The sequence below is a fragment of the Crocodylus porosus genome, unplaced genomic scaffold (assembly GCF_001723895.1).
Source record: "Crocodylus porosus isolate Cpor-Errol unplaced genomic scaffold, CroPor_comp1, whole genome shotgun sequence".
Lineage (NCBI taxonomy): Eukaryota > Metazoa > Chordata > Crocodylia > Crocodylidae > Crocodylus > Crocodylus porosus.
In genome coordinates this window covers 8502996-8514166 of record NW_017728929.1, presented here as the reverse complement: position 1 = coordinate 8514166, position 11171 = coordinate 8502996, and the positions used below count along the sequence as shown (strand labels likewise).

The 11171-nt window shown below is 47.0% G+C and overlaps 1 long non-coding RNA gene across 1 annotated transcript in view; it reads left to right on the top strand.

Annotated features, from left to right (window-relative positions):
* The first annotated feature begins 5878 nt into the window (after positions 1-5878).
* Positions 5879-11171, top strand: part of LOC109315334 — an 18965-nt gene continuing 13672 nt past the window's right edge. Inside the window, exon 1 of the long non-coding RNA XR_002102482.1 lies at positions 5879-5890. This is a non-coding gene — a long non-coding RNA (uncharacterized LOC109315334). The remainder of the gene's footprint in view (positions 5891-11171) is intronic.

The window sequence follows — 11171 nt, the reverse complement described above, 5'->3', positions numbered from 1 at the left end:
TCTCTGCTATCCGGAAGTGTTCTGAAGTAGGCTTCAGAGAAGAATGATTGCATTTCATTTAGTTGCGTGCCAGCCCTACACACACACGCACACATATGCGTGCACCTACACCCACACAGCACTGCGTGAATGCTTCCAAGTATTTTTGTTGCAGTTCCCTGGATTATTTTTCTTATGTTTCTGCACTGTTGTTTTTGAGATGATGTCACCAAACCAGAACAGTGTATCCAAGGAACAGATGTGCTGTACCATCGCACTATTAACAGCCTCATTATGCTTTTCATATTTTCCTCTTTCCTTTTTTATCCAGTGTCCTACTGGATTGGCTTTCTGGAACGCTGCTGTGTACTGAGCAGGTCATTTTGTTCAGCTCTCCTCAATTATACCTTGATCTTTTTTTCCCTGCATTTATAGCAGATTCAAAAATCAGAACCCAGGCAATGATGAAAGTGGAGCAGAACAAACGCTCCTTCACATTCTCCAAGCCTTCAGTGCTCAGGAAAGGAAGCTGAAGCACAATCAGAAGCCTGCGCTCTAGCAGAAACCGAGGGTCACATACTAGGAAATAGCTATCTTGGAGGACCCTGAAATGTAGGGCCACCTGCCTGGAGCCTGAATAATGGACTGAGGTTAGGTAAATCCATTACTAAGTCCAAAGGGACCCTGCAGTTCTTCCTCATTCTCCTCTCCTGGAAATCAATTTTCCTTCCTCGTTTACTAACCACTCCCTCCAAGTCCTGCAACCCATCCTCTAACAGCTACCACCATCTCCTGCTCCCCTCCCTTCCCAAGAAGCCACAAATGGTGTCATTTCAGCAGTGACAACCTGTCCAACAGTATCCTCAGATTTGCCTCTCAAGTGTCTACCCCTCTTGAATCTTCCATTGGTGAAAGACCTAGCCAGCCCTCTCATAACATGAGCCCCGACCCAGGGGCAACCTACTTCCCTCCATCACTCAAGTCCCAGCCAAATCACCAGCAGCAGGTCAAAAATCTTGTGCTTCCACCCTTGTGGCTGGCTGTTCTGTGCACTTCTCACATCTCACACGTCCAAGCTTCTGGGATATTGGTTGTAGCCGTGTTGGTCTAAGGGCATAGGCAGACAAAATTCTTGAGGCAGAGGCGATATCTTTTATTTAACCAACTAAATAGTTGCAAACTTTTTTTTCTTTGCAAGCTTCTGCATACCCACAGCCCTGAGCCCCCATCTGCAGAACACAGGTAGGATGTACAGGGCCAGTCACGCGGAAGGGGCAAGACGGGGAGGGACTGCCTCCATGCCAGTTTCCCAGCTCCAAATGGGACCAGCTGAGATGTGCTCAGAGACAGCATTTGACAGTGCAAGTAAAACGAGCTCCTTTCTGCCAGCTTCTAACACTGATCTGTTACTGAACTCTTTGTCCTTGCTTGCTCCCATGAGAAGTGTCCTGTGTTTCCTCCTTTGGGCTACAAAAATCTCCCACTTGAGGTGGGGAGAGGGACAAGAAGAATCCCCAATACCCGCTTTCCATTGCTGCCAGTGAGTGGGTAGAGGACACAGGAATCAATACAGACACAGCCCTCCAGAGTGAAGGCTCTGGGCTATTACACAGCTTGGTGGGTGATCTCTCTACCTGTTGCATTAGTAAGTGGGGAGCAATTGGGGTAGTAAGCTCCCTGGCACATCAATACCAGCTGGAAGTTTTGGGAGAACCCCCTCATGGCATGGTCTCCCCCCTCACCTCCTCCCAAGGGCTTTGCCAGTTGTTTTATGTGTACAAGTTTAATTTGTCTGAGTCATTTTGTTCAGCATGTTACAATGGCTTGCCCAGGGGGAGATGTTACAGGCAAAGGGCTCTGGCATGGATCTTCCTCTGTGGCTTGTATTCTTCTGTGATTTATAGAGCAAATTAGAGGTGTCCTGCTTTGCCCATGGCGATTTGTTTATGGGACTGACCTAAGTTGCTCTGATGATGAACTGCTCAGGGCTTGATCCTGCCCCAGAGGTGAGGGGTGATGTGTGTGTTTGCTGCACAGGGTGATGTGCAGATGTAAGTGTGACCTCTGTGAGGGGGAAGGGCTGGGAAAAGAGCTTTTTACAATCCCATGCAGGCTTCTATGGGAGGCTCATGTATTTCCCTATACACAGCATCTGTCCCCTGATACACACCACCAGCTCAGCTGGGCTGAGTACAGGAGAGCTGAGCTCTGCCCCAGACCCTCACTGGGAGGTGGCTAGCCCCGCAATGGCTGTTAGCAGAGAACCTAACCTCCCTGGGACGCTTCTTTTTGGCCCTTGCACAGGAAACACATGGGTAAATGGTCTGGTTTCCTACCCCTTCTGCCCCTGCATATAAGTTAGGGACTGCTGTGTGGCTGCTCTTGCTCCTATCTCAAGGCCATCTTTCCTCTCTGTTTTGCCTTCATCCTCCTTGATGGCTCCTTTGAATCCCTGCCTATCCAACAGATTCACTGATGCTGTGGATAGGCACAGATATATATGCAGAAGGCAATGTATACAGCTACATGTATGCAGCTGGCAATACTCCATTACAAGAAAGCAGGGGACAGACAATGCAAAACCTAACCTGGGGTACTTTGCCTAATCCAGTGGAAAATTACCCCCAGAAGAATCAGGGGTGATAACCAGGGATCCTGGTTTTCTCCGATAAAAAACCTGCAAATTCACTGATAAAAAAAAATGCAAATTCTCTGATAACCCCCTCCAAATCTGTGATTAAAATGAAAGCCCACCCCCTCTGGCCCTGCTGGTGCCCCTCACTCCCCCTGCAGTCCTCCCCCCAACCCTGCTGGTGCCCCTCACTCCCTTCCCACAGCCTTGTTCCTGCCCCTCATTCCCCCACAAAACACACCCAAGCCCTGCTGGTGCCCCTGGTCCTCCATACACAGCTCCTGCTCCTCCAGCCCTGCCGGAAGGGGGCCCCAGCTGCCAGGGCTACAGGGCCAGGGACTTGGCTCCTCTGGCAGGGGGAATGGCTGCTGCAGCAGTGCTGCAACAGCCGCAAGCCCCCCTGCTGTGGGCTTGGGTGGGGGGCTTACATTGGGCCACAAGAATGATTAAGGGCCTGGAGGACAAACTTTATGAGGAAAGACTAAGGGATCTGGGACTGTTCAGCCTGGGGAAGAGAAGACTGAGGGGGGACTTGGTGGCCATCTATAAGTATGTAAAGGGTGAGTATTGGGAGCGGGAGAAAAAACTTTGCTAGGGCACCCCAGGGGAGGACAAGGAGCAGTGGCCATAAACTGTTAAAAGAAGATGGTTTCAGGTTGGATGAAAGGAAGAACTTCTTTAGGGAAAGGGCGACCGGAATCTGGAATAGACTTCCCAAGGAGGTGGTGCAGTCCCAAACCTTGGAAGTCTTCAAAAGGAGACTGGGCAGACACCTTGCTGGGATCATCTGATCTCAGCAGTATTCCTGCCCAGAGCAGGGGGACGGGACTCGATGATCTTTTGAGGTCCCTTCCAGCCCTTAGTTTCTATGATTTTTTGATTGGCACCTGTGTTCATCTGTTCTGCTTCCTATCTCTGCTCCTCTCAGACAGTGTCCCATTTGGGCTTTATGTCCTTGACTAATGGTTTCCTTTCCCATCTGCCTGACCTCCATTTTATATTCTGCATGCCTCCAGTTCCCTCCTACAGGACTTTCTTCACCTTGCTGGCCCAAACTAGTACAGGTGTCTGTTAGCCTTCTCATTCTGCACCCAAAAATATCCGAACAGTGAGTCATTTCCCTGTGGAGTGCCCACTATTGCAAATGACGTAAGCGAGCCAAACATTTTGATAACCCTTTCACACCACTTCCAGGCTGCTCTTGTGTTCCCATCCCATCCTGCAGCAATATTGTCAACTCTCATAACTGCTTTGTGAGTCTGGCAGTATTGGATGCTTAAAGTTAAAGTCTTAGCTCCTGGAATCATGTGATTGCATCAGAATCCCTGCTTGCTTTTTGTTTCTTTTTTAAATAATAGAGTTTAGCATTCACAGTTACAAAGAAATATCTATAAGAGTCTCCTAAGATCTCACAACCGCCGAAGTAAATTAATTAAAAAAATGAACCAAACTGTTATTGGCAGACAAGATTCTTTGGGTAAATCTGATGTCTTTTATTAGACCAACTCTTCCAACTATTTGAGTTGGTTTAATAAAAGATATTGGATTTATGCAAAGAACCTTGTCTGCCGGTGTCAGCAGCAGACAGACAGACTATGAAACTATGAAACCTTGTCTGCCGGTGTCCTTACACCAACATGGCTGCCACCTCCACCCCCAAACTGTTATTAGAATTTAAAATTTCAAGACAATCCCATGATTTGTGAGTGGGACAAGGGCCTTTAGTTTGGAAAAGAGAAGACTGAGAGGGGATTTAATAGCAGCCTTAAACTACATGAAGTGGGGTACCAAGAGGACTGTTCTCAGTGGTGGCAAATGAGAGAACAAGGAGCAGTCGTCTCAAGTTGCAGCAAGGGAAGTTTAGGAAAGGTTAGATATTAGGAAAAAAATCTCTCACTAGTTGGGTAGTAAAGCACTGGCCCTATTAAAGGCAAAGGTAAAATTCCCAGTGACTTCAGTGAGGAGCTAGGAGTCCACCCTAGATTTCCAGAGCTTGCTACCTATTAATTACAAATGGTGCGACAGCCATGAACACTCCTACTCTAAATATCATTGTATGGATGCATTCTTGACTTTCAAACCTTCTATAGTCTCTGACCAGACTCTTTCTTTGCTAAAGACCACTGGTATGAAGGCCAGGACATGATGATTGATGTCAGGACAGTCATCTTCGATGTTTCAGTGCTACATGGGAAAAGCCAGAGCTCATCCTGCAGAAAGGAGCCCACAATGTGTGCTGCCATGCTGAGAGGCCTGTGAAGTTTTCTCTGCTATCTGCCACAAGTAATGGCACTGTTGTTGGACTAAGGACCCATAAGCAACAGAGATCAAGGACCCGAAAGAGAGAGATGGCACCTACTTGGATCAAGGCATCTATTTTAGAAGTGCTGAAGCCTAAAATGAAGACATCTATGAAGCCAATCTGGATCTGACCTTTACACTTTTTAGGCCTCTCTTCCACATGTCATGCCTCCTGGGGTGTTGTCATTGTTTGTATTATTTAGATTTATATCCCACCCTATCCAGAAAGGCTCAGAGCAACTTATGAGGACAAGTACCTTGAAGATGGAGACACCCAGTAATGGCTGAGATGGGAGCTATGAAAATGCTGCAGATAGGCAGAAACCCTCTGGAACACATGGGGTGCAAACAGATATATCCCTTTCCTGGATGCCACTGATGCATCTGGTTATACCCTGTTACGTAAGCCTATGAGAAGTAAGTGCACTAAGCTTGAAGTACAAAAACTGTTGTAATAATATACTGCTCGTTGCAATGTTATCTGCCTTGTGTACTTCTTTAATGCTAACCCCACTTGCCTCTCCTCTGGGTTGCTCTCAAAATCTTTCTGATTCCTAGTTAATGAGAAAGTGGATGATACAAACAGCAAATCTCCAGCTACATTTGCAGATTGACAGTGCTTAGCCTCACTAGAGTCACTAAAGCACCTGGTCTCCAGCAGTTTTCCAGCAAACTCAAGATATATAAATACTTCAGTATAAGTCTGATAAAAGCCTGCAGTCTGCTGTATGTCTTAATACTTCAGAATACCCACAGCCTGCTCACCAATGACAAGAATAGCAGTTTTAGAAAGTGGAAAACAATAGTTTTAGTCCATCCCCTCCCGTCCCCCTCTCCTCCGCTACACAGTCTCATTATGTATGGAGTCACAGTCCTTCTTAAGGAGGAGAAATTAATTAAGGAAAACAATTATAGCCATATCTAGATTTCCACACATCTTGAGTCCCAGATTTGTCTCCTACATTTACCAGGATTCAGGTCCTATCTGGAATTCTCTGCCGTTCCCAGAGACATTTAATGACTGCAGGTAAAGTGAGTCACTGCCTTGGTTTCCCCACATTTCAGTGGTTTTTACATTTAGTGTAAGTCACTGTCATGCTGTCTAGTGTATTCCAACGACAAACCTGGAGAGAAGTATGCGAAAAAGCATATGTGATCACACTCAGGCTTTTCCTGGATGTTGAGAGCACTCTGGGCTTTGTGCTCAGCTGTACTCTCACAATAGGCGACTTCACTGCACATCTCCTCCTTCCTGCCCCAGGGGCAGCCACTGACCAAACTCCTTGCTATACAAATCCGAGCACGATTATGGATATGTCTAGCCCTGCTCTTTACATCCCCTCATTTATTTGTTCTGTACATACATTCGTTACACATTCAAAGAAGCACTTCCTTTGTCTCCAGCTACCGTGAGTCTGCAGAGCAAGCAAGCTGCCATGGTTGCTCATGCACTTTCATTAACACTCACTCCCCCACCTCAAAAAAAAAAAAAATGCTACAGGAGAAAGGAGAGAGAAAGAAAAGAAAAAGGGGCCAGGGATATTTATAGAGCAGCTCTAGCCAGTTCAGCAGAGGACATGGTGCTGGAGTTGAATTCTAATTGGCTGCTGGGGTCTACAAGGCATTGCATGATGTCTGCTCCCTGGAGACGCCGCAGAGCTTTGTGAGGATGCCAAGTTACAACTCTTGAAACTATGATGTCTCTTTGCAGGCCATGAGCATATCACTGTGATGAAGACCACGAAAAGAAGTATGGGGAAAGGGACACTTTGCTTTAATAAGGTAACCTACTTTGGAGGGGTCATGGATCAGCCCTGCCTCTGGACTCCTCAAGCAGCCTTCTTGGGTCTCCTCCTCAAGCCCCTGAAGTCATCCCTGGCACAGCTGCAGGCTCGAGCTCCTGGCTTCTCTGTCCCCAGGTCCCCCTCACTGAACATCAGAGAGCTTTTACAGTCAGCTCCTGGGAAGGGGGTGTTTACTCCTTTGAAAAGGGGGTGTCAGAGTGCTGATGTCCCAAACAGCACAGTGAACTGCTCAGCGCCCAAGAGTCTTTCCTGTGCCGCCGCAGCTCCCTCGGTCCTCCGCCGGACTCCACTCTGTCCTTCCTGGGACCACCCCTCTTTCTCCAGCAATCTGTCCTCTCTGGGACTACCCCTTTTCCCTCCCTGGCTCCCTCCAAGCCTCTTTCCTCCCTGCAGGCTGTCAGCCACCCTTGTAACAAACCTGTAATATTAATCTGGGGACAATCATCATCCAATAAATGGAAACAATGTCATCGGGAACAAATCAGGGAGCAGTCTCTGGGCCCTGCTGCTCAGCCCAGACTCCCACCTTGCTCTAGGGTATGAAAGGCACCTAGAAGTCCTATTTATGAAACTATTTATGGCAACTATTTACAGCAAAGTGTGCGCACAGAGTCCCCAGAGTGTTGCCCACCAGGACTATAGGTTTAAACTCAGACCACTTCGCCTCTGGTCATAAAGGGTTGGGGCAGTCTCTACTCGTGATTTCAGAAGTTATTCCCTCTGCATGCATCAGGAATGGTGTTTGTCCTTTCTCTGGGCTTGATCCTCAGTGGATACAAATCCATTGGTGTCAGTGAAGCTCTCTACCAGCTCAGGATCCCAACCCTTTATTTTTAACTCTACATCTTAGTCCCCATTCTCTGTCCTCTCTCCAGGGCAACTCGCCCGTAACCCTGTTGCACAGTATGGTAGGTGAAAATATATTTCTTTTCCATCCATACAAGCCTCTCACTTTTGATTTCATGACAGAAAACAGCCTTCTGTGAACCTAAGATATCTTTTCTTTCAGGGGCTCTGCCAGTCTAGCTCTGCTGGCATCCACAGAGTGGCAGAAGCTGGGTGATGCAGACAAGCCCAAAATATTGGGAGATTCGCTCATAAAAATCACAGGAGCTGACACTACAGTAACCCCTAGCTAGTTATACTAGGGCAAACTGATTTTAAACTGCAGCATTAAGGGCATAATTTGAAGACAGTGGCATGACACATGTGCCATGGTACTGTCATTTGATCTGCAGAACCTTATGGCACTTTATGTGCTCCGGAAGGCATGGGGGGGAGGGCATTTTAATTAGCAAGCCATGCTAATTAAAAGCACCTAAGCGTCATGTGTATCAGCATCCCCACACTGAAAAATAGTGGCAGGGCACTTTGAACTAAAGCTCATTGAACGAGCTTTAGTTCAAAGCACCCCAATGCCATTTTTCAGCACAGGGACACTGATACATGCAATACTAGAGTCTGCTGGACAGCATTAATTTCCACGCTCCAGCAGACTCAGTTAATCGAGTCTGCTCCAACGGGCTGGAAATCCAGAGCAGGCTCTCTGCATGTGTATAGGAGCCCTTAATTACTGGCTGTGATGGCCGGGGTGGAAAAAAATATCCACCTGGACTCTAAAAATCCAGGTTTCATCCAGAGATCTGGCAGCTAAGGTCTCTGCACCTCTTTACTGAGAAGCAAGAGTGCTGAATTTGGAAATAAGCACGGAGTAACAGATTCATAGAAAATGAGAGTTGGAAAGGACCCTCAGGAGGTCACATCTAGTCTAACCCCCTGCTCAAGGTAGGATCATCTCCAACTAGATCATCCCAGCCAAGGCTCTGTCAAGCTGGGTCTTTAAAACCTCCATGGATGGAAAGTCTACAACCTCTTTGGGTAACCTGTCCAGTGTTTTACTACCCTTGTGGTGAGAAAATTCTTCCTAATATCTAACCTAAACTCCCTTGCTGCAACTTGAGACCGTTGCTCCTTGTTCTCTCATCTGCCACCACTGAGAACAGTCCAGATCCATCCTCTTTTGAACACTCCCCCTTCAGGGAGTTGAAGGCTGCTATTAAATCCCTTCTCAGTCTTCTCTTCTTAGACTAAATAAGTCCAGTTCCCTCAGCCTCTCCTTATAAGTCATGTCTCCCAGCCCCCAAACCATTTTTGTTGCCCTCCGCTGGACTCTGTCCAATTGGTCCACATCCTTTCTGTAGTGGGGGCCCCAAAACTGGACACAGGACTCCAGATGTGGCCTCACCAGTGCTGAATAGAGGGGAATAATCACTTCCCTTGACCTGGTGGTAATGCTCCTACTAATGCAGCAACACACCTACCAATACAAAACCACCATGATCATGGTATTTCTGATGGCTGAAATTCAGTGTTTCATGTTAGCCATGAATCATGTGTTTCATGTTAGCCATGAATCAATGAAGGTTAGACTGAGAAAGGAGACCTGCTAGTAACAACATGTTTTGGCCAGGTACAAACATTATACTTGCACATTTACCAGTGTAAGTGATTGGAAACCAGCCTATACCTGTAATAAAACCAAAGTTCAGCACACAAAGACTGGTTTAAAAATGGCCACAGCTGGTCTTAGATTTGTCACCCCCACTACAGGGTGAATGTGTGTTCTGTTCACTACTGATCTAAACTATGCTGATTACAGAAAACTACCTTGAGCTTTCTGCACCTAGCCTTTAAGTCCAAGCCAGCATGTGACTAGGGGCCCACACTTTCAGAGTGCCTAAAAGACTTGGGTACCCAAACTGAGATTTAAGTGGAAATTGGGCCCTTACACTCCACTGAAAATCCCAGCCAGAAAGGTGACATGGGTGAAGTCAGCCAGAGAATGGTTTCAGGGCTAAAAGCTCTTTAAACCCAAAGGACAGCTGAAAAAATAAGACCACATTGTGCATGACACGACCAAAGTACCTCATCACAGGGTTCCTACATCAAGCATGTGCCTTTTGGCTGAGCTGGATGATGCATTTTGGGAAGACATCTTGTCTGATTTAAAGACTCCAAGTAATGGAGAATCTACCAGATCTTTGCTGTTAGTTAGACCCAATCTCCAAGCCTGGCCATCACAACCTTCCTCAGCCTCATGGGCTGTATTCTACTCCTGAGTATGTTCCCATGATTTTAGAAAAACTGCAGTCCCCCATAAAGGACAACACTTGTGCATACTTCACTTTTAAGGACACAAGACCTTCCACTGACACCACAGACTTCTTAAACTGAAATGAATGCCTGAGTACTTTACTTGAGCTGCGATATTATTGGGGTGGCTGACAGCAGAATGTGACCCTGGGAGTTTTTGGCACCGTCTAAAATCCAGAAAAACACTTCCTTTGCTGCTATGACTCAGGAAAGCAACCTCCTTCAACAGGAGCACCTTTTTATTAGGGGACACATTTTTCTTTCTAACGTGGATAGAGAGCTGCAAATCTGAGAATGCCAGCACCTAACAACAGTTGTACATCTTACATGGTCTCACTTTGTCTTGGAGATCTGAGCTCTCAGAGAACAACAGTGTGGGCTGCCATTAGCCTTACCAGAATTTGTTCTGCCTGGATGTTGCACGTGCCCTTTCTTCATCAGGGAAGCTCTGCCTCACATATGGCTGTCATCTCAAGTGCTTTCTCTTCCATAAACACAATTGTACCAAGCTCCCTTGCTTTTTATGACATGAAGTCTACCCAATTTACAAGCCTTTTCATGTTCTGCCAGGGTTTCAGACTAATTACGTAGCAGTTTATTCTCTTTGTAAAGGAAAGCCGGGGTCTAACATAAGAGAAGTTTTAATTGCACCACTTCTGGACTTCAGCAAGGCTTTTGACACCGTCTCCCACCCCATCCTCATTAAAAAACTAGGCGACTGTGGCATTGATGCCTACACAGTCAGATAGATTACAGATTGCCTGAAGGGTTGCACTCAGAGGGTGGTGGTGGATGGGTCATATTCGACCTGGGGAGAAGTGGGCAGTGGAGTCCCCCAGGGCTCGGTCCTTGGGCCCTTGCTGTTCAATCTCTTTATCAGTGATTTGGACGATGGGGTGAAAAGCACCCTGTTTAAATTTGCTGATGATACCAAAATCTGGGGTGAGGTGAGCATGCTAGTAGGGAGGGAAAGACTGCAACAAGACCTGGATAGGTTACAGGGGTGGGCTAGCAAAGACAGGATGCGTTTCAATACTGACAAGTGCAGGGTGCTGCACTTGGGCAGTAGAAACCAGCAGCACACTTATAGAATGGGAGACTCCCTTCTTGAGAGCACGGAGGCAGAAAGGGATCTTGGAGTCATTATTGACTCCAAGATGAACATGGGGCGACAATGCGAGGTCATGGTTGGCAGGGCTAACCGGACCTTGTCGTGCATCCACAGATGCATCTCAAGCAGGGCCAAGGAGGTGATCCTTCCCCTCTATGCGACGCTGGTCAGGCCATAGTTGGAGTACTGC